Source organism: Equus asinus, chromosome 2 (genome assembly GCF_041296235.1).
Source record: "Equus asinus isolate D_3611 breed Donkey chromosome 2, EquAss-T2T_v2, whole genome shotgun sequence".
Lineage (NCBI taxonomy): Eukaryota > Metazoa > Chordata > Mammalia > Perissodactyla > Equidae > Equus > Equus asinus.
In genome coordinates, this window is record NC_091791.1 from 20,104,193 (window position 1) to 20,130,741 (window position 26,549).

General features: G+C 43.5%; 1 long non-coding RNA gene across 1 annotated transcript in view; it reads right to left on the bottom strand.

Moving 5' to 3' along the window:
* LOC139040051 (uncharacterized) overlaps positions 1-17,435 on the bottom strand; it is a 48,900-nt gene extending 31,465 nt beyond the window's left edge. Inside the window, exons 1-3 of the long non-coding RNA XR_011493844.1 lie at positions 17,287-17,435; positions 8,437-8,567; positions 6,791-6,955 (exon numbers count right to left, since the gene is read on the bottom strand). This is a non-coding gene — a long non-coding RNA (uncharacterized lncRNA). The remainder of the gene's footprint in view (positions 1-6,790; positions 6,956-8,436; positions 8,568-17,286) is intronic.
* Between the last annotated feature and the right edge of the window lie 9,114 nt (positions 17,436-26,549).

Sequence of the window (26,549 nt, forward strand, 5' to 3'; positions counted from 1 at the left end):
CCTGGGTGAATTTTCTACTGACCCAGAGCCTCCAGACTATCGTCTACAAGCTGGGAGATAAAACCTACCTCCCAGGATTCTTGTGATTATTAAGTTATATCATTGGGAAAATATTGCCTGGCTCACCTTGCTGGCTGTTGTGAAGATCAAGCATCCATTTCACAAATTTTTGACAAACCTACCATGTGCTGGGCAGCCAGAAGACAGCCTCAGCTTTTGCCCCTGCAGAGCTGGGTCCAGTGGAAATTTACACTAAAAGCAGCAACAAGAGAAACAAAACCATGGAACTGCCATTTATTGAGGATTCCCCAGAACTGGGTGTGGAGCTAAGCGTCAGACATGCATTATCCCATTTCATCCGAGTAATAATTCTGCAAAGAAGGTAATTATCATCATTCCCCTTTTATGGCTGAGAATCCAGAGACTTAAAGGGATAAGGAACTTACATAAGGTTATGGAATCAGTGAATGGCAGAGCCAGGGCTCAAACTCACAACTGTTCTCTTCTTAAAACAGACATTGCCCAGGAAAATAGAGGTGGGATGGATTTTAGAGGAGGATGCCGCTGTAATAAAAGCGCTTAGCAGAGTCAGCAAGGCGTCCACCCAAGCACTTTGTGGATTGTGAAGCATTAACGCGAAACTTGTTGGTACTCATTATTCCTGCTGCATTATTTTTACAGTCAAATCTTCCCTATAGGTGATTTGAAGTTCTCCGCACTCCTGTGCAAGCATGTGGAGGAGTTCCATTATTAGAGCAATGCTTCCCAAGCTTTCATGCATACATGCATCACCCCAGGGATCCTGGTAAATGCAGATTCTAAGTCTGGAGTGGGACCTGGGATCCTGCATTTCTAAGAAGCCTCCATGGTCTGGTTCACAGATCACAGTTTGAATAGCAAGGCACGAAAGCCCTCAGAACCCACGGGATGGAGATCTTTACCCCATTTTCCCATGCAAAGTGCCCTACTAAGCTCAAAATCAAGGTGTAGCCTGTCCAGCAGGGTGGGCAGTCTCCCTTCCTCATGGAAAATGGACAGGACCAAGCAGGACTGGAAGCACAGTGCAGCAGCTTCAGCTCTGAGAGGAAGACGCGAGTGGGGAGCACACTGGCTCGTCAATCCCCACCAGCCCAGCGATTAATGGGAGGGAAGCTGGACGAGGAACCATTAACATTTACAAGTCGCTCAAGTAGTCCTCCCCATGCTCACTCGAGGGCACCACAAAGTGTGTATTATTGAAGCTAATGAAAAGCCTATAAAATGCGCAGTTAAATGGCTCTTCCTCGGGAGTGGTAGCTCATTTGAGGGTGGAAGTCTCCCTCCCTGGATGGTGGCCCTTTGCTTCGTCATTTCATTGTTTTCCTGTCTCTAGCTGTCCGGGTGCTGGGCTGGTGCATACTGAGCAGGTAAGGGGCATCGGGCTCTTCCTTGGGGCCATCTCATTTTATCCTCACTCCTACCAGATTGACAGAGGAGGACGCTGAACCTCAGACTAGTGACAACTTAAGCAGGTGAGAACTCAGATTCAACCCCAGGTCTGTGGACTCCATATTCCAGTCTGCAAATGGCCTGCTGGGGGGTGGGGGAGGGACATCTGTGAAGTACCTGAAATTGTACACAAAGTCGTGTGTGGGTGTGTGCCCGTAGGCTTTTCGTGAGTGGAGAGGATAGCTATATTTCCTCAGTCTCAAAGGCACCTGTGATTCTCCCCTGCTAGATGGTAGAGCAGAAAAAGAAGCACCCTGGGGCAGTGGTTCTCAGTCTTTCTGAATGAGAGGACTTGCTTTTTAATGTCAGATTTTCAACCATCCCCTCAAGAGATAGTTGAGATTTCAGAGTCTATTATTTGAGAGAACACATAACGACAAGAAGAACTCTGAGTTCAGCTCTGCTTTCAAGTGAATTTGTATGTTAATCATTATACCAGCACCTGCACACACTTGGTAAATAGGAGGAAGTGAATGTGGCAGCTATTGTTTCTTTTCTTCTCCCTCTATTCCCAGCCAGTATGTGGCACAGCTGAGTCCAAATGGCAGCGATCCCTACCCCTAATCCAAAGCTCACGCCACAATGTCATATGCCAACAACGAGCAGTGGGAGGACAGTCCTTGTCTTAATCACAAAAAGCAGTTCATGACAGTGATTAAGAGCACCAGTTACGGTTGGAGCCAGACAGACCTGGGTGCAGAGTGCAGTTGTGTAACCATTGGCCAATCACCTCAGTTTACCAATCTATAAAATGGGGGTAAAAATTGTACCCCCGCAGGGCTGGCCCCGTGGCCGAGTGGTTAAGTTCACGCGCTCCACTGCAGGCAGCCCAGTGTTTCGTTGGTTCGAATCCTGGGCGCGGACATGGCACTGCTCATCAAACCACGCTGAGGCAGCGTCCCACATGCCACAACTAGAAGGACCCACAACGAAGAATATACAACTATGTACTGGGGGGCTTTGGGGAGAAAAAGGAAAAAAATAAAATCTTTGAAAAAAATTGTACCCCCGCCCTGAGGGGTGTTGTAAGGATTAAAGAGATGATATATATAAAGAACCCCTACCATTAGTTTACCACTTTCAAGGTGCTGGCCACTGTAGGCTATCTCATTTAATCTTGATGCTGTGAATGTTTATGTAGCTTGTTCAAAGTCCCGGGAAGAGCTGTGATTTGACTTAGGTCTGTCTAGAATCTAAATCCACAAGCGGTATGCTTGTCACTCCCTCAGCCATCTCTCTATGCCCTGAATGCCACCACAGGGCCACACACGCATAGGCACTTAATAGATATCTGTTCACTTAAATTGGTCTAAGTTCTAACCCAACATACATATTTGGAAATGAAACACAAGGAACACCTGGAAGCCTTCTCTGAGCGCTGGCTTGAGGTCCACCCCAGGGGCTGCTGAGAGACAACGTGCTATTGTCTGAACAAGGCTTAGTGACAGGCAGTCATAGAAAAGCTTCTGGGGATGGCATCAGACACTGCAGATGCTTGTCCTGACTGGATGACACGGCCATGAGTTCTCTCTGCATCCGCCCGTAACAGCAGAGCATCAATAGCCGCCTTGTCTCCCTTCAGAGCCAGCAGTGGGGAGTGAGTGAGATCACTTACATGAAGGTGTCTGGCACCGTAGCTAAGGGTTTCTCATTGTTGGTGTCACAATCACAGTGACAGGTAGAAAACTCCCAAGAGAACCCCAAAACAATTCTGCTTTGGAGGAAATGTTGCATTTAAAGAGCCAGGGGACAAAAAGGAGCCAGGGCTGTGGAAAGATTTATTGTCTTCAATGGAAATCTAAACGTAACTGATTCCCGGTCTTAAGGCCACTATGGAAAAACAGAGTGGCTAAAATCCATGGGCTGCCCAAATTCGTCTAGTAGACAGAATTAAAAATGATTTAAATAATATATTTAACAACATTTAAACTTTACCCCCTAAACTGACCCAGTTTTCAGGATCACATTTGCAGCCTAGCATCAGGGAGATGGGAGGTGTCCCATTACATAAACACAGAAAACCTGTCAAAAGATGGGTGAAAACCGGAAGGCTCTATGAGAAGCCCATTCAAAAGCCCTGAATTGGATGTGTACAGCTTGAGAGGTGGCAGAGATCGGTAAACGATTTCCAACACGAGACGGCACAATCAGCGAGTCTGCGTTTTCAAGCTGGCTGAACAAGGCCCACCAGAAATGCCCATTACAGCTGGACAGCTGTTCCCAGAGAGAAGGAGCATGAACCCCAGCCAGCTCAGCCTCCCAGCACCCCCACATGTGTCCCCAGGGTTGGCCAGGCCACCAGCTTTAGGTAATCAGGTAGCAAAGACTTTAAGTGGCCCCTCCCTTGGGAGGCTTCCCCAGCAATGACAAACCAGTGTCCTATCGGGAGCTCATGGAGGAAGCCACTGATTTTCTGGTAATTCATTTTCCAAGCCACACTTAGGGACCAGAGCAAGCAGATCTATATCCTACTCGCCCCTGTTTTCCAAGCAGCGCTCTCTTTGGAATTAAAGAAGCTGTAATTAAAGTACCTTATTTGGGCATGCTGTAATTAGTCGCGAATTCAGAGCGCCATCAAATGTAATCTGAATACAAACACCAGGGAGGCAGGTGCCAATCCCTTGTGAGTTCTGGGAGCCAGTGAGTCCTGCCTGCCTCTCTCTAACACCTTGTCAACCCTGAGTGACTCATCTGGTGAGGCAGAGACTGGATCCGACCAGCGGGAGCGAGCAGCGAGGCAGCCCTCTTCCCAAACATTTCTGACTTGGAAGTTCGACTTCCAGGGAGCAGATTTTGTCTCATCGCCACATAGAGAAACTTGGGGTGAAGGCAACTTCTTCAGTCTATATTTCAAAGGGGATAGGATGGATTTATGAGTAAACACAAGCTTTGGGGCCATTTTTTATCCATTCAACAAATGGTCACTGAGCCCTTGCTAATGAGCAGGACAGTGGGGATTCAACAAGGTACAAGACATAAAGATCAGCTGAAGGTCCATGAGACTGAAACCATGCACTCAAGCTGTGTGACCTTGGGTTAATGAGTTGACCTCTCTGAGATTCAGTTTGCTTATCAATAAAATGGGAATATTAGCATTCATCTCACAGTGTCCTAGTGAAGACTGAACATGAGAAAAGAGGTAAACATCTAGTACTTTGCCCAGCACCCAGCAGAGCTGGGATAAGAAAGTCCACCTCTTAGGATGAGTCCAGCCTTCCGATTCTAATCTGCCCCCCGCTGCCTACTCTGCTGGACCTCAAAGCAGGTCTCAGATGAAAGGAGGACCTGAGATTGTGGGTCAGGATCTTGGGACTGCTCTCCCCCTATTTGGAGCTCCAGAGTTTTACTCTAGCCCCTGAAAGAGTGTGAAGTTGGCCAAAAGTGCAGGGAGTGTCTGCTTTGTACTGGGAATCCCTCCACCTGACATTCTTTATGTGCATGGCTGTTTCCTGCTGGACCCTATGCTCCAGAAGCCCCCTCCCGGCTCCTGCTTCTCACTGATCAGAGCATTTCCCGGTTCCACATGGAATTTTGCCCAGTGTCCTGTGCATCAGGGAGCTGAGCCTGGCTGCAGTAATAAGTGGGCACATTCAGCCAGGCTGAGGAGGCCTCTCGACATGTATTATCATGGCACCTGGACAGCCTTTCCTTTCAAGTGTGTCTGGACTCCTTCCTGCCTCTGATGCTCAGCCTGCTCACTCAGTGCGTCCTCGTGGATATTAATCGAGGCGCCTATCACACTAGACATCCCCAGGACTGCTTTACATACATTATTTTATTGCGTCCTTGATATATGACACTATCAACTGCCATTTGTTTAAGCTGAAAACCTGGTTTCCATCCTTGACTTCTCTGCCCTCAACCATCGCATCTAATCCATCAGCATGTCCTGGGGACTTGACCTTCAGAACATGATTCCACATCTGTCCATTGCTTTCCATCTTATAATCACATCCGTCTAAGTCACCGTGCAGTCACCTCCCTGTCAGTCTCCTTGCTTCTGCTCCATGTGGTCTGTTCTCCACACAGTGGCCACAGAGATCTTTTTAAAAACAAATCAGACCATGTTACACCCCTGGTCAAAACCCTCCGATGGCTCCCGTCACATTTACGATCAAACCCAAACCACTTGCTCAGATCTCCTGCCCCAGGAGCCTGCTCCTGCCCCTGCCCTCACTGTTGCTTCTGTAGCCCCAGGATCTTTGCATTAGCCATTGACTCTGCTTAAGAACCTCCTCCACAGATGTCAGCATGAATAGAAGCTTCCTGCACTCTGACTCCTCAGAGAAGGCTTCCTGACCTAACATAGCCCAGTCTCCTCCCAGCCATTCTCCATCACATCAGCCTTTTAAATTCTATATCCCGTAAATGTCTGATAACGTCCTGTTTATTTCTTTAGTCTGTCTCTCTCCTGCCTAGAATGTCAGGTCCCTAAAGGAGGCTCTTTCTCCTTGTATTCCACTTCCTGGAGCAGAGCCTGTCATATCGTAGACACTCAATATAGTTGTTGAGTAAATGAGTCTTCATAACAATTATCTGTGAAATGAGGATAAACCCACCTGTGAGAGCTCAGGTGACCTGTGTGGCACTGCTGGTATGCCACAGAGCCTCAGTTTAAGCCTAAGTATTTGCTACTCTAAGTTGATGCTTTTTCCACCCTCACTGTCTTCTCTTTCATTTCTCTTTCTCTCCTCTGCCCCCAGCAGATAACGCAGTGTCATATGACGTTTCATATTTATGATAAATGCCCAAACATGAGCTCAAGGCTCTGCTTCATTTCTGCACTGGCTTATGGTGCATACCTCACATGTTTGTATTTTCAGCCCCGGCTGCTTTTCTAAATCAATAGGAAATACTTATCCAAGCAGACCCAGCCAACATCCTTTACCTTTTATCAAGAGGTGTCCACCTCTCATAAGCATCCAGCATTTCTGTCGATCAGGCCTGCAGAAAACAGGCATCCACCACGCTGCAGATCAGAATGTGAAGTTTCTCTCCTTGAGGAAGATTCAACTGTGATTGCCGCCCTGGACTGGTTGGCCAAGCTTTCTGGAATGGAGGCACCATGACCGCTTCAAAATCCAAGATGGGAGCAGGTGGCAGGAAAGCGGTGGGAGCATGGGGCAGTTGCACAGAGAACGCATAAAGGGGCAAAGGACACACCTGTGGGGAGTGTCCAATAGTTTTGTAGTGCAGGAGTGAATGTGTGACTGGAGAAAACTGGTTCACACATACATGCTCGTCCGTACTCACCTTTTTAGCATAGAAGTGAACAGCACTGGACTGGGATTGAGAAGCTTACCTTTGAGCACTGTCTATGATTTGCTTGCTGAAGGGCCTTGGACAAGTCTCGTGACTTCCCTGTCTCTCAGAATCCTCATCACATATGGTTGGGGGATTAGCACCCCAGCCCTGCTCACCCCAGAGCTTTTGTGGAGACCATTCCAGATGATCAATGGAACAGCATCTGTGAAAGAGAAAGTAATTTTTATTGTTGTCCTCATACTAATGGATCCCACACTTTGGAATTCAGCCCACAGAATATGGCGATGGGGTGGGGAGGGGGTTGGGCAAGCAAAGATGGGGTCATCGGAGTTTCATCCCCATCTCACCATCTATGCCTTTTCATCACTCAGTCCACTCCCTCTACTCCCCTGGACTAATGTTCTGTCCCACCCATTCCGCAAACTTCCCTCAGACTCTTCACTCATCCCAAATAGAGCCAAGAACAGTACTGTTGCTGGGGGAGGAGATCTCCTTAGGCTTCTGAAACCACACCCTGTAGTCCCTGAGCGAAAGAATCCAGCCTCTGCCTCATTTCACACGGAAGCATTGAAAGAGGCTCTGCTGTGAAAAAGCCTTGACCCAGAAAGGGACGTCAAATCAAGTGCATCTTCCTCAACGACGGAGAAGCTAACACCTCCCATCAGACCGAGGCTGACTCCTGTGGAGGCAAATTGGAAAAGACCATGGGCGTGGCAAATCTTATCGCCATAGGAACTGGGCTAACAATGGATACAAATCCAGCCAGACATCTGGGTGATTTCTTGGCACCATATTTCATAGCCGGAAAGTCACTTGGTTGAGAAAGAGCAGGGAGTTACGTTATTGACATGGGTGTAAAACTAGGAACAATACCACTCCTGCCCCTGACTAACATATTTAAACGTCTGTGGGGGGTCTGAGTATCCAGACCTTGGACCCACCCACATCTGAGTTTGTGAAGCCATTTTAACAACCGGTCTTCAGGGAAGATATTGAGCCTCTGCAAAGGGGACACCCAGTGAAGGGCTGTTTCGTGTTGGTCTCAGCCCATGGATACTGAGGCTATCTGCTAGAAATGCCTGTCGGTGCTCACCAGGGCCCATACTATTTGTGGCGAGCACCCACAGACATTTCCCCAACTGGAGCCAACGCTGGGGCTGACTGGCTCTTGTGGTTCTTACTATGAGTGTAAGGTGCACCTCAGCAGTAACCATCAGGGAACTTTGAAAAGACAAGGTCAATTACTCAGAGGTCCTGGAGGGTACGCAGCATGCCTGGGGCCACACAGTGAGATCACAGGGAGAGAGAGACAGCATAGACCTGAGCTCTGTCTTTTTTTGGGGTCAGAGATGGGGGCCTAGGGTTTGCTGTTTATTGGTGAATTTAAAACATAAAAGCAGGAATTAAAGCGTAGGAAGGGAATAGCGAGCAGTCAGTCAAAGGGTCAGTTATCTGAGTCAGCCAGAGCTCTCCACAAGGGAACCTCACAGGTCGGGCAGCCTGGTTCTTTATCTAGTTGTGTAGCTGGCAATGTGTTTATTCGAGATGGATGTCTTTGAAATGGGTGATCAACAATCAAAAGCTTAATGTCAGGGACTTAGGACAATCAAAACAGCTAATTGTCAGGTGCTTACACCACAAGCACAGTGTATTCAGTTCATTCAACATATACAGACGGAGCACCTGCTAGACGCGGGCTAGACGCCAGGAGGATGTTTCTATAGCTCTAAGGCCAAGTCTTGGTTCTGATGATTACGGTCATGGCATCACGCTCACAGGTGTGACTGAACTTCTCCAGGCCTTGGCTTCTGCATCTGTAAAATGAGGATAATGATAAGGTTTAACTCATACAGCTTCGATGGTGTTCCAATAAAAGTGACTGCAAATAAAAAATGCTATTAGATGGGTAAGTAACTCAGAGATATCAGCAGTGGGAACAGGAAGTGTGTATTGGGAAGAGAGAAGGCAGTGGCTTCCTCAGCTGGCTGGAACCACAGCATGTCTTGAGAAAGCTCCTTGATTTCGGAAAAATTAAATGCTTCCAAAGGTGGATTTACTGACAAGCTTACGTGGTTATGATCAAAACCTCTGGAGCCAGACTCACTGACTACTTCACTGCTTACTCACTGGGTGACCTTGGGAGAGTGAGTTACCCTGTCTGTGCCTCAGTTTCCTTACCCATTAAATGGTGTTGTGAAGATTAAATAAGTTAATATGTGGAAAGTACCTAGGATGGCACCTGACACAGGCAAGTTCTGTGTGCTTGTTTGCTATTCGTTCTTATCACATAGACATTTAAAAGGGAGGTTGCTCCCAACTTGAAAAGGTCTTAGAAGAGAAAGCTTCCCTTACCATCCTATTTTTTAAAAATTTTTTTGCTGAGGAAGATTAGCTAACACCTATGCCAATCTTCCTCTGTTTTGTATACAGGTCACCTCCATGGCATGGCTGATGAGTGGTGTATGTCTGTGCCCAGGATCTGAACCGGTGAACCCAGGCCACCAAAGTGGAGTGCACCAAACTTAACCACTAGGCAATGGGGCCAGCCCCCCAACCATCCTATTTTATGTTGCCTCACCCACAACCCACTCCTTCGGTTGTCAGATGAAATACACAATGCTCAGTTAATTATCTAAATTTCAGCTAAATAACAAAAAAATAATTATTGCAAGTATATCCCATGTGATATTTGAGACATACCTATACTAAAAAAATTATTCATTATTTATCTGAGATTTAAATTTAACTGGACATCCTATATTTTTATTTGCTAAGTCTAACAACCCTACCAGCCAGTTATCCTGTTAAATAATTCCAGGTAGTGAAAAGTACTATAAAAGTGCCATTGTTGTTTATCACACTGTCTTCCTCACTGGACTGTAAGTGCCACAGAGCAGGAGCTTGTCTGTCTTATTTCTATCTGATTCCCAGGGCCCAGCAGAGCATCTGGCCCATGGTAGGAACTTACCACAAAGGTGTTTTTATAAGGACTGAATAAGGGGCTCCTTACAGAGCGAAGGAGAGACCCTTGGAAGCATGCAACTTCCTGTTCTTCTGGTCTTTCTCAAATACTACCTTAAGAAAAATCTTTCCAAGCAGCGTTGCCGTCCATGTGCCTAGGTCTGAGCACTCTATGTTTGCAGTCTGGTGACCCCAATCCTTCTCAGAGCTTGGACTTCGATCTGGGCTTCAGCATGGAGTTTGGAACACGTTAGATTTTTCCCTTGATCTGTGAATAATCAATTCTCTGCATTCCAATTCTGTCACCATCCTGGGCTCCACAGACTGCAAGAAATGGACTTCCCTATGCTAATGGCATTTCATTTATCATTATGGGGCCGAATGAGGGGAGACCATTAAGCTGAGCGTGATGTTTTATTAGTATGTTTTTCTAAGGTCTGTGACTCTGCATAACACAGTGAATACAAATGACCTAAATTTCGCTTCTTGAGACATTTTCAGGCTATGCTTGCTCAGCCGCCCAGGCCTGGCGATGCCTTTGGTAAACAGCGTCAGACTTCAAGTCTTCCCTTTTAAAGCATTAGTGCGAATGTGGCTTTAACTTAATTTAATTTGCATGTTTTGCTTTAGTAATAACTCTGGTTTCCCATAAAATGAAAATCACTCGATTCTTTTTGATTTTCAGTTTAAAACAATACAGACTTTAGGGACGTATGCGCCAGAATGCCTACCCTATGCCTGAAATTGGTGACATTTGCCACAGTGTTAAAAATGGTGTTTCTAAGTGTGGTTGAAATTATTCATAGCCCTTGCTGATTTGGAGTGTCATATTTGCTGTGTCTGATGTACTGCCTTTAAACAGAAATGGCTCTCTCTTTGCTTTGGAATTGAGTTTTAAACGGAATGGGTGGTTATTCAAGCAGCCCTGTAATCTGAAAACACTCATTTGTAGGGACTGATTTGGGGTAGGAGGAGGGTCCCTCTATCTTGCCTTCTGGATTGGGCATTATGAGGACCTAGTTATCTACATAAAAGTGAGCTATTTGCCTGCAAGCTCCTGTAACACATATTTTAAAAGAAAAAAAAAGGAAAAAGAGGGACAATAAAATAAAGGGGCTTGCCCAAGTGCCATTGGACAGTTTTCACAGGTGTCTTCAAAAGGGACAACTGATAAGAACTGTGTCCCAAGCCTTCCTCTCTCGCTGGCAACAGGAGGGAATTCTGCAGTTTACAAACAACCAAATTTCAAGGATGCAAATATTGCTTCACAGATTCCAGCAGTTAGTTTCACAATACATGAGGGCTTTTTTTCCCCTTTAAGAGTCAATTATTCATCAGAAAAAAAAGGAAGCTGTATGCATAAAGATGTTAATTAACAACATTATCAATACTAGCAAGAAAAAATTGGAAGCAAGCTCTGTGTGCAGCATACTGGAAATTGTTAAGTAAATTATGGTGCAAGGACTCTGATGAAAGATAATGCATTCATTGAAATGATAATTAGAAAGACTTGGATACATGGGAAATGTTTAAGCTAAAGTTTCAAGCGAAAGAAAAATTACTGAATTATGTGGACATTGTGATTGCAACTGTATCAGTATAACTATGTGGATGGCTACAAACTGGAATAGGAGGCAAAAATGAAAACAATAGTCATATAGAGTTAGTTGGATTGAAGGTAGTTAATCCTATTTTTTAAAATTGTTTTGAAAAGCTAAAGGTTCTTTTTAAAATAATCATTTAAAAAAGCAAAGGAAAAATATGCAATCAGTTTAAATTTTTGAATCTAGTTCAGCCTGGAGCCCATTAATAGGGTAACATCCAACTTGTAGAATCAATTGAATTCTCCAAATACTTAGTTAGAACGACAAGGTGGAAACTATTCAGAGAAAGACTTCCAAAAAGGAAAAAAATGTCATCCTACCTTAGGATGAGAAGCTCTCAGTTATCACCTAGTATAAGCTTCTCATCTCACTGATGAGGGAGCCAAAGCTCAGAAGGATTGGAGAGTCGGTCAGGGTCACACAGAGGGTAGCAGGGCTAGAACTAGACAGACAGGGCAGTTCCTGGCGTGGGACAGACCTTGCATGTGAGGCATCCCCCTGGTGGGGTTCATACAGCCACTGAAAGCCCAGACGGGGGCCTGAGTTCAGCCCCTACTCCCCTCCCAGCCAGCACACGCACAGCTAGCTAGCTGCACATCTGCGCTTGGTGGCCCTGCCTTGGAAGAATGAGGCTGCATGGTATTCCATTGCCCTTTCTATGTGTGTGGAGGGGTCCTTTCTCTTCCCTGTTCAAGACCAGGTTGAACAGCCTTCACTCTGCTCAGAATCAGCACCGTCTGCTTTGTTCCTAGAAAATTTGACCTTTTGTTCGACAAAGTGCTGTCCCCACAGCTCTGGGGCCCTGGGCAGAATGGACAGGGACTTCTCTCAGGGTCAGCCCCTCTTTACTGTCAGGGAATTCTAACTCAAGTCCTGCTGGCCACATGGATCTCCCATGGGTGGAGCCCAGAGAAGAGAGAGGTCCTGATTGGAGATGTTTTGCTTTTCTCCATGACATTCTAGATATTATTGCTGGCACCTGGTTCCAAGCCAAGGCCTAGATCCTCTGAGTTCAGAAGACCTGGTGCAGGTCCCCATTTGCCTTTTGGCCCAGCTCTGGATTAAAACGTCCTTTCTGACATGCCTAGTGCTTTGTGCTCCTCAGCCTCAGGAGTACAACGAAACTGCTCAACTGGAATCTATAGAAGATGGACAATCAGGTAAACTGAAAGCTTTTTATTGCAGGTATAAGAAGAGGTAATACTGTTGCCCACCTGCCCTGTTAATTGCACAACTTAGCTCTAAACCTCAGTTTTCTTATCTGTAAAACATGGGAATAATAATGGTGGCCACCTCATTGGGTTACTGTGAGAATTTGATGAGAAATTACATACAAAACATGTAGGACAGTGCCTGGCATATGGTAAGCTTTTGCTATGAGTTAGCTATTGTATTTATCCTAATCTTCTTATCCATAAAACGGGAAATTTAAGACCTGTCTTCACCATCAACCTTAATGGCTATGGCCTTCAAACAAATTCCAGAGTTCAATCTGCTTAGTCAAGAGCGGAGCACTGTGCAAGGCCAGGCCGTGCCATCATGGTGTGGTGAGCCCTACACCGGTGGCGTGAGCATCATAGAGTCTTAGGTCATGGGGAGTCTTATCACCAAGCAGCTCATGTCAGCCTCATGACACCTGTGCGAGAGGACCACTATCCCCAAATCAGAGATGAGGAGACCAAGGTTAGTAGGCCAAAGTGTTGAAGGGACTTTTGCCCAAGACCAGCAAGCTAATTAGTGGCAGGACCTGGCTTAAAACCAGATTTGTCCAACTGTAAAGGCCATATTCTTAATCAGTATTTTGTAACACCATTTTGCGATCAGTCAAAAAAATCAATTCTGCCATATATTACATGACAAACATGTCAAATTATACTAAATGCCTGTTGAATTCAGGGCATATAACACAAACTTGATCCTTTTTTTAATATGTGGGGTTTTTTTGCTTTGCCTTTTTTGATTTGCTTCTGCTTTACGTCTTTATCCTGAAATACAGCATGGGTGCATGTGTGCGTGGCTGGGCAGAGGTGGGGATGGAGTCAGGGGTCCTTCCAGATCATAGAAGGCCCTGGTTCTTCAGACCCTCTGGGACTGAGGAGGACTGCAGACTCTTTCATCAAGATTCCAGGACCCAGGGAGGCTGGGGCTGTGTACCTCCTGTGAGGAAGAGTTTGATATTAAAGAATCTTCATAGCCTGTTTGACCTGGGTTTTCTTGCCCTGGTGGGTCAGAGACCACTGTAACCTTAAACTCTTCTTCCCCTAAGCCTGTTAGAGTGAATTTCCAACCCTCTAAATTGCATTCAGAGCCTATCAGTCATTCTGGATACTGATTTAAAGATCCTATTAAGGCAATTTTTATGTTAAGAATTGGAAAAAGAGAAAATAACATATGCTTGCATTAATGGGAGAAAACAATAGCAATTGCATCTACATATTCTGGTTGGGTATCAGATTCAATGAACTTTGGAATGAGATGGAAAATATAATAAGCATGATTCTGAAAACTGAATAATCAACATTCCACATGGTTCCAGTTGTAATGGGTGGAAAGACATAAGCAAAATAATACGATTATTTGCTGTTAAACTTTTCTGAGACTGTCACCATAAAAGTGGACTTATGTGTCCAAAGACTCCCAACTGAACTGTGGAATAAAGAACACAACTTCCAAATTCAAAGTATCACATTTTAAGTCAAGTTTTGAAAAAAAAAAAACAAATCCAAACACTTCTGAATTTGTAGGATTAGTCTTCTGTCTTTCCTCCAATAACAAGTTAATTGAATCCACAAAATTGTGTTCACTATATGATTTTCAACTGTGTAATCATTGTTTAAAGATACATGTCTTCAATTTCTTCTATTCCCTTTTGAAACTCAAGCCCATTTCAAATCTTTTGTTAATAAGCAATTTAGTTCTCAGAGAATGGTTTCTTTGTGTTGGTAATTAAATGTTATATTTACACAAAGGAAATAGTGAAATACAATCTCTTCCAAAAAAGAACATTCTAAAACATTCCACTGAGTGCGAAAGCATGACCCTGCAGTGTCAGAATTTCTTCTGGTGATGCCAACAAAAACTCCTTGAGCTATTTTACAAGGAACTGAAAAGAAAGTCTGATGCCTCTGAAAGATATGTCTGTCCCTTTCAGGTGTGATAGTTGAGGAAATATTGAAACAACTCAATAGCAATTGTGAAGGTGACTATATAGTAACCGTGAGTTTACCACTTGGCACTTCAGCATTAGATCTTGCCACTGTGGCATGAGCTTGCTTCTTAGGCAGCAAATACCTGCAGGGCAAGGGCGTTTTCTGCACATTTAATATAGTTACAGATGTGAATTTCTTCCTACAGTGAAAAATGGACACGGGTTAATATACCAACAAACATGCATGGGGTACCCCCTGACCACATGACAGTTACGCTGCCAAGAACTGCAGGAAACCCAAGTCTGAGTAAGATGCACCCACCCTCACTAGTGTCCAGTCTGGTCAGGGAAATAAGACGAATAGGATTTTGATAAGCGAAAGAGAGAGGGTAAGAGATTCCAGTGGTGACAATGGGGTAGCAGGGGGATTGAGGGGACAAAGGCTTGGAGGGAGGAAATGCAAAGCATGTTTAGGAAAGAACAAGTAAAATATATATAATGATTGTTACCATCATATTTATTAGGTGCCAAGCACAGTGCTAAATGTTTTATTTGCAATATGTCATGTAGAATGACCAATTCATCTCAGTTTGCGTGTGATTTTCCTGTTTTAGCGCTGAAAGTCCTGCATACCAGGATGCTTCTCAGTCCTGGACAAACGAGGACTGTTGGTCACCCTACAGGCTTTCCTTAAAATGACCTTATAAGATCTATTCTCAGTTTACAGATGAGGGGATGGAAGTTCAGAAGGCAAAGGAACTTATCCAAGATTGTGGAGTTGCTGATACATGGGGAGCTGAGATATGAAACAGAGTGCTCTTAACTACTAGTGCAAGACATGAACCCTTAGGCTAAAACGGAGCATTTGCCTGGCACAGTTCCAGGTGACAAATACAAGAAAGGGAATTTGGTACCAAATTGTAGTGGGATCCAAATTCAAGGATTTTTCCTGTGGGCACTGGAGAGTCATTGAAGTTTCTGAGCAGTAGAACATGATAGAAGCTTTCCTAATTAGCTGCATATTGGTGGCACCAAAGCAATCAGTTCAAATCAATGATTTGTCCAACCACTCTTCCTATCTCTAGAAATCTACAACCTCACCCCGCTTAAGACTACTTCTCCCAAACTATAAACAAACCAAAGAAAGCATTTTGAAGATCAGAGAAATGTTCTATCCCCAATCCATTTCAAGATTTTGTCCCTTTACTTGTTAGTATTTTCCTCACGTTTCTCTCTATAACAGAAACCAGAACTACTTGAAAAGTTGTAAGCAGCTTTGCTTAAACACACTTCTATTATAGTCTATCATGCCTCAGATCTCATTTCCTTAAAGAAATAATAGGTAGAAGAGGTGCCCGGGTCTAGCCTTCCCTCTGAGAGATGAGAGCAGAAGCAGGGCAAATAATGTGTTGTGCAGCGTGATTTAGAGTCTGTGTGCGTGCACGCATCTTTTGTCATTTTACCAATTTCCTGTAAGTCTGCTTATTCCCTTTCATTGCCTTTTATTCTGAACTGTTATGTAGTTTATTTGAGAGGGGGAGGTGGGGATCTATGCATGCTATCTGTTGAGATGTGTGCTGTCCGAGATCAGCATAATTCCATGGTCTAGTGCAAGACAGCCAAGTAGAAAAAAGTGCATTCAAAGGGAAGGTGGCAGTTTTCATGAAGTGCCTCTCCCTGTCTGATTCATGGAGACACATTATGCAGAAACCTGAAACAGCAAGCTTTTGTGCTGGGTACATCCATTTAACTGCATTTCATAATGTTTCCTGCAAAGTCACCAGGTCCATACATTCCCAAGCTCCTGCTTGTTTGACATTAAAATCATTCCCTTTGTAGAAAGAACCCATCCTTTTCTTTGAGTTCCCATCCAGTTGGTCAGAACTCCTTTCTGGGAGTTTACTTCATGATAAATTATATCAAGAAATTAAACAGAAATCCCATTAGTAATGTTGACAGTAGTCCCCACACGGATGAAATATTTAATGAAAATCAGCAGCTAGGGAGTTGAATTTGCACACAAAGAGCCTGTGTAAGATGGATGTTCTCTGAATGCAAATGCAAGTTGTTGTTTTTTTCTAAAGACCTTTGTAAATACCCAAGAGCCGCCCTTCATTTTGCTTTTAGTGACAAGGAAACAACCATTTAGTAATTTCCTAACTCAGTTGATCACACCCAGAATGGGATATCCAGAGGTATTTTAGGAGTCAAGGGACATCCTGAAAATGGGAGCAGAGGGGTGAAACCAGCCCAAATGGTTGGTACCATCTGCTAAGGAGTTGAAAGCATGAATGGCCAAAAAAACTCTTACTCTTCAATGGATGAATGGACTCAATCAAATTAAAAAGGAGGTGGTTTCTGCTAAACACAAGTGTAGGCAGCTGTAGGAATTGTTGAAAAGGGGGACAGTTCAGGGTCCTGCTTTGGGTACATCTTACTTCTATCTTTAAGTCAGTTGAACTGTTCCTCAGAGGTAAACAAGAACACTCTAGTATGGTGTTTCTCTACCCTGGCTGTACATAAAATCGCTTGGGGACTTTTAAAATGCCCTGAGTCTTATCATAGTAGACCGATGAAATCAACTTTTGGTTATAGGAGAATTCAGACATCAGTATGTTTCATATGCCTAGAATCAGGGTCCTGTCAGGACCCAGAAACCAGAAACAAAGAATTTAATTAAAATAATTTTTAACAAGTTAACCACTTATTGAGGAATGCAGGCAGCAGCTACTACCTCCAAGGGTGGAGGAAACAAAGGAATGAAGTCAGGGTTCTTAAAACTCAGACCACGGAGGGGCCCTGAAGCGCTGAGACCCTCACCTCTGTGCTGTGCTGCCAGTTGTTGCTGGTGTCTGAGCTCAGAGGCAGGATCCCATGGAGCTGGATGGAAGCAGACTTCGAAGGAGGGGGCACTGGCTTGCTACAGCTTGTATCTCAGACACAAATGGCTCTGGGATTGTGACAAAACTGGAAACTAAAACTAGCTGTTGCTACTGGAACCAACTGTTAGAGCCAGGGTGATACTGATAAGAACTGAAAGCAAACAGGATGGAGAAAAATCCTTTCTCCATGTTCCATCCTTTCAGTCTCCTCTAGTGCCCCCGTTTGGCAGAGCTGGTAAAGGAGAAACACTGTTTACGGAATCCCAGCCCTAGCATTTCAAAGGGGAATGTAGAAGGGTAGTTTTAAAGTAAGAAATACAAATTAATAACTAGCACTGTTCCCCTAGGTGATTCTATTGGGCAGGCAGAGTCGAGAACCATTGACTCCAGAAAGCTAAGATTTATTGCTCTCCTCAGGCATTCTTGGTTTGCTTTTGTTTTTGCCCCTGCCCATTATCAACCAGCCCCTTTGGTTTCCATCTTTGCCTTTAGACTCTTGACCTTTGGGTTCCCACAGATATGGCTTACATTTGACCCATGGGTTCTCCCAGCTTTGAAGCACTCCAGCCCTCATTGCCCTACAAGACCCAGGGCTAGCAATTAGAGAGGGGTTGGACTTTGATTTCCAGGGAGTTTGTTTTGGCTCATAATTTCAGGGACCATATTTCCCTGGAAGCTGCCATCTCTTGTGGTCCATTACCACTTTGTGTTGATGACCAGTCCCAATCCTGACGGTGGTCTGCTGTCCTTGGCTTTGATGAGAACCTAAATAGGAAAAATCTGTTATCCTGTGAGGGTTGGCTGAATGAAAACATAAGCTTTCATGCCTCTGATTTTGTTCTCAGAAGACCCTGATTGGTTTTATTGTATTAGTTGTGGGGTTCATCACTTACAAAACACCCAACCAGTTAAATTAGAAGAGAAATCAAGCTAGTCCTTCCCATCCTGAGGACCTCCCATGTACATGGAAATATAAATCCTCATTCAAATCATTTGAGTGAGTGTCAGCAGGCTCCAGTCATTCATTTAACAAACGTTGAACAAATTCAGCACCTCCTGTGATCCAGGTAATGTCCTAGGTACTAGAGGTACAGCAGGGAACAAAGCAAAGTTATCGTTCTCATGGACGTCACATCCTACTTGAGAAGAGAGACAATAAGTAAATAAATGAGTAAACTATAATGTATCACATAATATTACATAGGATAATGGAGTTATGAGTTACTGTGTGACAAATTACCTCAACCTTAGCAACTTAAAACAACAAAGATTTATTATCTCACATTCCCGAGAGTCAGAAGTCTGGGAAGTGGCTGGGTGGTTCTAGTTTAGGGTCTCTCATGAGATTGTAGTCAAGTTGTCATGAGAATTGTTGTCTCATCTGAAGGTTTTTCCGGGTTTGGGAAATGTGCTTCCAATTCACTCCTGTGGCACTGTCATGAAGTTTTGTTTCCCACCGTGGACTGCTCCAGAGAGCTGCTCGCAACTGGGCAGCTGGCTTCCCCAAGCGTGAGTAATCCAAGAGAAAGAGAGAGCGATCAAGATGGAAGCCACGGTATCCTTTTTCACCTAATCTTGGAAGTGACATACCATTGCTTCTGTTGTATTTTATCAGTCATGACCCTGATAAAATGCGGGAGGGGACTATGTGAGGGTATGAATCCCAGGATGCAGGGATCTTTGGGGCTATCCTGGAGGCTGGCTACCGTGGATGGTAATAGTGCCACGGAGGAAACAAAGCAGGGTAAAGGATAGGGAGAACAGGGATTTGGGCTGACCCTTGTTCTTAATGCACGTGGTCAGAGAGGACTTCACTGATACGGAGCAGAGACCTGAAGGAAGTGAGGGAGTAGCTTTGTGGCTTGCTTTTTAAAAGATTCTACTTAGGGGTCACCTTTTCCAGAAAGACTTCCCTCAGCTCCTGTCCCACCCATCAGGTTCACTAAGAATACCTACTGTGTGCTCCCGGAGTATCCACACTTACTCTCTGAAAGCTCTCATCACGCTTTCTCTTCCACTAGAGAATGAGTTCTTCAGTGCATCACTTATCTTTTGTTTAAAGCAAAAAATCCTTGGACATGGATACATATAGCCACTTTAAACATATAAATCTACCCTTTTGGTGCTATGTAAATTGCATTGCCTACAAACGCTGTTAGTTTATGAAGCACCATATGGAACAAAAATATGTAGCAACTTATTGAATGGGAACATTTTGTGAGAAAAATAATTTTGTTCGCATGCGGCAACGTTTCTATTAAATAGTTTCTAAATATGTAAAAGGAAAAAAACCTCAGAGTGACAATAAGATACCCTAAGGAACCTAGAAAGCATGCAAAATAGCAATATTATTTTATAATGAAAACCAGACATGGGTGATATTATTTCTTCATACCCTCCTTTCTTTTGGCATCATTTTCTTTCTAAATATATGTTCCTTATCTGATAAATTACATGCTCTGATTCACCCACAGCCGTGGTCAGAGGCAGCCACTTATACAAAAGGACAGTTGGTCACTCACAGAAATATGTCTCCCTTGTGTTTGGGAATTAAATTTTCATTCAAAAGATCAGCAGTTTCTCTCCTTGTGACTCTAGAGGTCAAGTCTGGCATGTAGTTTAGGATTGCTCCCAAATTTCAGCCCTGGGAACTCAAAACACCAAAGCCATGGAAACTGTAATGTGTGGAGGAGTCACCTATAACTTGTTAAATGCAGATTCTGGATCAGAAGGTCTAGGGTGGGGCCTAGGATTCAGCATTTCTCCAAACTCCTGGGTGATGCTTTGGGGCTGGTCCTCATATCATGCTTCAAATAGCAAGATACTAAAATCACTTTGGAGAACCCAAAGTTTATCTGTCTGCCTATGTCTGTAGATGGTTTGAGATTTCTTTTTCCCTTCTTTTTCTTTCCCCTTTTTTTAAAAAAATCATGCTAATGAGGAACCACCTAATAATCAAGAAACAAATTTTTTAGTTAATTTCCAAAGTTGTTAAATCATTTATTCTCCACAAGGTAATTTGCACTTCAGGTCTCTGTTCCTTCAAAAGCTTTGTTTGGAAAACAACATGTTCCACTGTACATTTTCATTTGAACAAGTGCCAACGCGAGAGAATCTATGATTTATATTTCAAACCAAACTAAATCATTAGCTCTTACCCGCAAGTCAAATGTTCTGTTTCAAATATTTCCAAATTGGAAGAGAGCAAAGAAAAATATGGTCACTAAAAATAAAATTTTAAAGTTATATTCATCGTCCCATATAAAATTCCAGTTCGACACCTTTCTCCTACACTCCGGGGGCATAGGAGGAGCAGAGGAATTTCACCCACAATTTATTTTATTTTTATTATTTTATTATTTTTATATTTTAAAATTGCATTATTTTAGATTAATAAAAATATCTTTTGATGTGACACTGATCTATTTCTCAAACTAGTGCAGAGAGGGGCCAGCCCAGTGGTGCAGCGGTTAAGTGCGCACGTTCCATTTCTGTGGCCCAGGGTTTGCTGGGTCAGATCCAGGTGCGGACATGGCACCGCTTGGCAAGCCATGCTGTGGTAGGCGTCCCACGTATAAAATGGAGGAAGATGGGCACGGATGTTAGCTCAGGGCCAGTCTTCCTCAGCAAAAAAGAGGAGGATTGGCGGCAGATGTTAGCTCAGGGCTAATCTTCCTCAAAAAAAAAGTAGTGCAGAGAATGTGCAGAGTTATTCCCTAGCCTGTGACCTATGTATATTCAAATTGTCTTACTAAGATATACAAAGATAACATCACACTGGCTGGAGGTCGTTGGCGTTTGTTTATGTTTTAAAGCTTTATCAAAGTGCAAAAATGTATCAGAATGAGCAGGGTCTTCCCTGGCTTGTATCTCTTAAGCAGCTTGCCTTATGCCCCTCTCCCTACCCCAACCCTACTCCACCCCCAGAGCCCTCACGGTGACCTAAGGAGCACTTGTGCCAGAGGCCTTGGAGATGCACTGGCTGGGTCTCTCCAGCAGCCAAGCCCAGCTCAGCATTCTCCCACCAACAAGCTACCAGCTATGAGTCGTTTCCGTCCCCAACGCAGCATGTCTCACGGCTCTCAGAGCACATACCTTTCACAGACGACAACCCACAGAGGGACTTGGGATATTTTTAAATGTCTACATTTAGTGAATGTGGAGTAATCACAGATTTGCCATCTCACTTCTCTTGCGAGCCTCATTGCTACCTCAAAGATGTTGAAAGTACTTCTGACTTCTGAATATCCCAAAAGGCAGTAACAACGTAAACCCACTGGATTCCTTCCTTTGGTCAATGATAGAATCTTTATACCTGTCATCCTCCTCCACCTGCTTTTGGTTGCTTTTAACTATTTTCCAAATTTTCTTTGGCTAATGTAAACAAGAATGTTTGTACTCAGCAAACAGATGAACTTCAGTTGATTAAGTAGGTAGATGAATGAAAGGTGACATCTGTAAATATCTTCAACTCGGCCACTTCAACAGTAACAAATAACACATACACGTGAATAATTAGCATTTTACAAAGCTTTCATATATGTCATCTCAAATGATCTGCACTGTGTCTCTGTGATATTGAGAGGGAATAAGCCCGTGTCATCGATGAGCATGCTGAGACTCCAGAATTAAGTGATTTGTCAAGGCCACCCAGCAAGTAAATGGCAGAGCCATAATTTGCACTTGAGTCTTTTAATTCCAAATCTCATACTTTTCACACTACACCACTTTGCCTCAAATAAGACTGGGAGACAGAGTTTTGAACCTAGAATTGATGAGACTAGTCTGAACACATTTCCAGTATACCACACTCTCAATCTTAAGATGTTTTTCTTGGCCCAAACATCCAGGCTTTAAAATCAGAAGACGCGTAATCAGGATCTAATCTGGTCAGTGCACGCTATAGAAGTGGTTTTGGGGGGATGCCAGAGGAAGCAAATGGGAAGTGGAATATGAGAAACTCTCAGTTCTCACTCTTTCCAAGTCACTTCTACTTTTTTTTTCTGTAAGCAAATGGGAAGTGGAATATGAGAAACTCTCAGTTCTCACTCTTTCCAAGTCACTTCTACTTTTTTTTCTGTTTTATATGTTGGAAAGCAATTTTTAAAATACACCCACTCTTATAGTGTAAGGACCTCCAAAAGTCAGGTGACCCAGACCCCTGTTTAATGCTGGCTTAGCCACCATCTATGTCTGGTTAGCCTGGGCCACTGCTCAACACCTCACCATGACTCAGTTTCCTCATTTGGGAAAATGAACCAGCAGAGCTATTGTTAGGAGCAAAGAAGTAATACAGTCTCACCTGTTCAAGTCTCCAAAATATGCTCATTTTACATAGAGGAACTTGCATTCACTTAGTTTGTAAATGACAGAGCAGAGATTAAACCAGAGTTTAAACCCAGACTACTTGTTCTATTTCTATTCTACCATGCTGCCTTTTCAGGCTGAAATTATATTGAACAAAAAAGAAAAAAATAGGACTCATAGTGAAGTTATGCGATTCGAGTTATGTATTCACTTAAGCCAGCTTTTGATGTCCTGCTTGCTCCCAGGCTATCAGTCCAGGAAACACTCTCTGGTCTATTCCCACAAGGTATATTCTAAGATGATCTTCTCATCGGCCCTGCTGGGAAAGAACTGAAGAATAACGTGGCAAACGCTCTTCCTCTCCCCAAAGATTCCACTTCTTTGGATGATGCCAACTTTCCTAATGGGGAACAGGAAAAGGGTCCAATTTCTCTGCAGGAGCAACCCTACAAGGGGGGTGGTATCCGATTTTGGAATCTTTTCCTCTATCTTCATGTTTCCAGGCTTCCATCAAAGACCTGTGTAGCCTCTCTTTCACACTCTCACTCCCAGGAGAAGCCACTTCCTTTTTCTGATTGGTGGGGTGCCAGGGGTCTGCACATCCTTTGCCCCACTGTTCTTTTCCCAGGTAACTTATGACCGTAGAGTCCTTATTTCTTTTTCTTGTTTTGGAAGTGTTCTGATCCTCCATCTGATCCTTGTTGTCCTCTTTGTTGCCAAGGTGACCTTTGGGGGAAGGAAGATGGTTTCTCTCCCTCCAAATAAGAATCTGAATGGAATAAGAAATAGGCATGAGCCAAATGGGAGGGTCAACCTCAGCTTGATAACTGGAACATTTGGATTTGGTAAGTGCAGCCCAGATCTACAGCCAGTAATTCCTAATATTTCTAATATCCAACTTTTCTAAGAACTGAACCAAATTCAGGTAAAATATCTGGACAGTTGTGGAGGACTGGAATTGGCCACCCCAAGATACGTCTCTTTGGCAAGAGGATTATTTTGGGCCGGTTACTTTTAAAAAACTGCAGACAGGAAAGAAACTCTGAAAAGTAGAATTTACTTACCCTTTGTTAAGAGACATTTACATTTGTAAAGGAAATCTCCATCTGTAAAAGTGTCTCCTTCTCTGTACCAGGAAGAAGGGGCGTTGACCTTATCTCTGAAAACTCTTATCAATGCAGAAGGCAAGGACTTAAATCTGCATAATAACCTTACTCTTGTTTACTGTGCTTTTTTGGTAACTTTCCATGATCGACTGCCCCCACCCTCAACATCCTCCTTTATCTTTAGCTGAGGGTGGTATTTAAGATGAGAACTTCCGCCATTTTGATAAGTTGCTCAGTTTGCCTGAGCCTCTCCCATGTATACATGTTATAAACCTTTGTTTAATTTTCTCCTGTTATTCTGTCTCATGTCAACTTAATTCGTTGTCCAGCCAGAAGGACCCAGAGCGGGTAGAGGAAATGTCTTCCTCCCCTACACAGTCATAACCATCTTCCTTCCCCCAAAGGTCACCTTGGCAACAAAGAGGACAACAAGGATCAGATGGAGGATCAGAACACTTCCAAAACAAGAAAAAGAAATAAGGACTCTACGGTCATAAGTTACCTGGGAAAAGAACAGTGGGGCAAAGGATGTGCAGACCCCTGGCACCCCACCAATCAGAAAAAGGAAGTGGCTTCTCCTGGGAGTGAGAGTGTGAAAGAGAGGCTACACAGGTCTTTGATGGAAGCCTGGAAACATGAAGATAGAGGAAAAGATTCCAAAATCAGATACCACCCCCCTTGTAGGGTTGGTGAAATAATTAAATGTGATCAAGTAAATGGAGCACCCATTGGAAAGCCAGTGACCACTTGTGGTTTTCTTTTCTGCTTGTCTCTCCCCCAACCTGCTCTAGAAAATGAGGAAGGTCAAGTTCCATTGGCAGCTCTCCTAAGACACTTGGCCCAGGGCAACACTGTCTACCTCAGTTGGCTGTTAGGTCAAGCTAGGATGACCACACGTGCTAGTTTCCCCAAAGCAGACTGGGCCTACTGCTGTGGTCCCTGTGTCTTGTGCAGTTTAACATTTGCTGGATAAAGGAATCCTAGTTGAGTGATGCTTAACCAGTCACCTTCTTTCTAGCAGGAAATTTTTAGGCAGGGAAATGTAACCAATTCTCTCTTCATTTCCAAATCACTGCTTTTTTTTCCACTATTCATTCTCCCATTCCTTCTCAGGCTCCTTGCTGGGTTCTTTTTAATAAAGGTTAGCACTTCCCAGGTGTGGTGCTTTTCTCTATACTTGTTTCCTTCTGCCTATCCTCTCTGGATGATCCCACCCACTCCACGTCTTGAACTACACAAACAACATTTGTGCCAACTTTCCAGTCCTTGTCTCCTGCCCTGACTTCCCAGCTCACATCTCCACTGCTGTGCCTCCACCTGGATTTCCTTCAAACATCATGAAGGCAAATCATTTTCTCATCCTACTGCTTCTCTTGTATTTTACAGCTCTATTTTTCCACTCACTTTTCCCTAACTAAAACCTTAAAGTTATCCTCAGTTGCCTCTCCTTTCTTACACCCTGCATGTAATAGTTCTCTCAGTGTCTCTTACGTCTGGCCTCTTCTTTCCATCACAGTTGTCACTGTCTTAGAACATATCCCTTCCTTCACCTACGTCTTTGAATGACCTTGTAAGTGATCTCCCAGCTACAAGTGTCAACCTTCCAGTATATTGCTCACCCTCATCCATAGTTAAGGTCATTTGCAAAAATCTATTCCTCTCTCTCACTCTCTGTTTCATTCTCTTCTGTCTCTGTCTCTCTTTCTCATACACATACACACACACACCCCACATAGCTTATGAGATGCTCTTAACTCCCTTCACCGAGTGCTTGGAGTACAAACTTCTTAAACCCAAAAGCCCTCTAATGTCACATCCCTTCTGTTGCTCATCTCCTATTCATCCACTCTCCAAGCCACAGCACTGAATTTATATCACCATTCCCAGAACAGTCCATAGCCTTTAATACTTCTCTGTTTATGCCCTTCCTGTGCCATCCACTTTGAATGTCCTTCTTCAATATACACACCTATTCCCTGGCTTGTAAACATATTTTTCCTTTTAGGGTAATTTCAGATGTCCCTGCCTTGGCAAAGCCTTCCCTGACTTTTCTGCTTGTTAGTTACATCCCTTCTGTGTGCCCTCAATATTTAAGTGCTGTAACAGCATTATGCATAATCAAATTGTCGGCAATCCATTGGCACTTATGATTCTCCCATTATAATAGTAGCTTCTTAAGAGCAGAGAATCATGTTTTTCATCTCTATTTCCAGCATCTAGATATTGACCCTCTCTTAGGTACAATCATTGTGCCATTTATTGCATGCAGAGATAAATGGAATAATGAAGACTGATTTACTTTAGCGTGATAAAGTATTCCCATTAACCACAGGTCTGAGAATCAGGAAACACAGCCCTAGGCATCAGTGTTGCCTCTGCTTAGCCTCATGAACTTAGACAAGTCTCTCCTCCAAGCTGTGTTTTGGTTCTTTAGTTTGAACAATGGCCAAATAATAAATAAACAACTCTCCTAATGGGTAATAACAGCAACACAAGATATTACTTGTCTCTGAGTATTTTCATGTCTAATGTATAAGTTGAATATAATGAAATATATCACTGTCATTACCATAGATTAGACTTTTTGGCTAAACATTCAGGTGACTCTTTCATCTCAGATACTTTGTAATAAATGAGTAAAAGGATGACACATATGCAGAAGAAGATTTAAAGAATTAAACACACAGAACTCAATTTATAAGTTTCTTATTAAACCATAAATAGTATCAATTAGTAGTTAGTTGCATTCTGACTTTATATCTGGACTTGCTTAGATTTTTTTTTTATT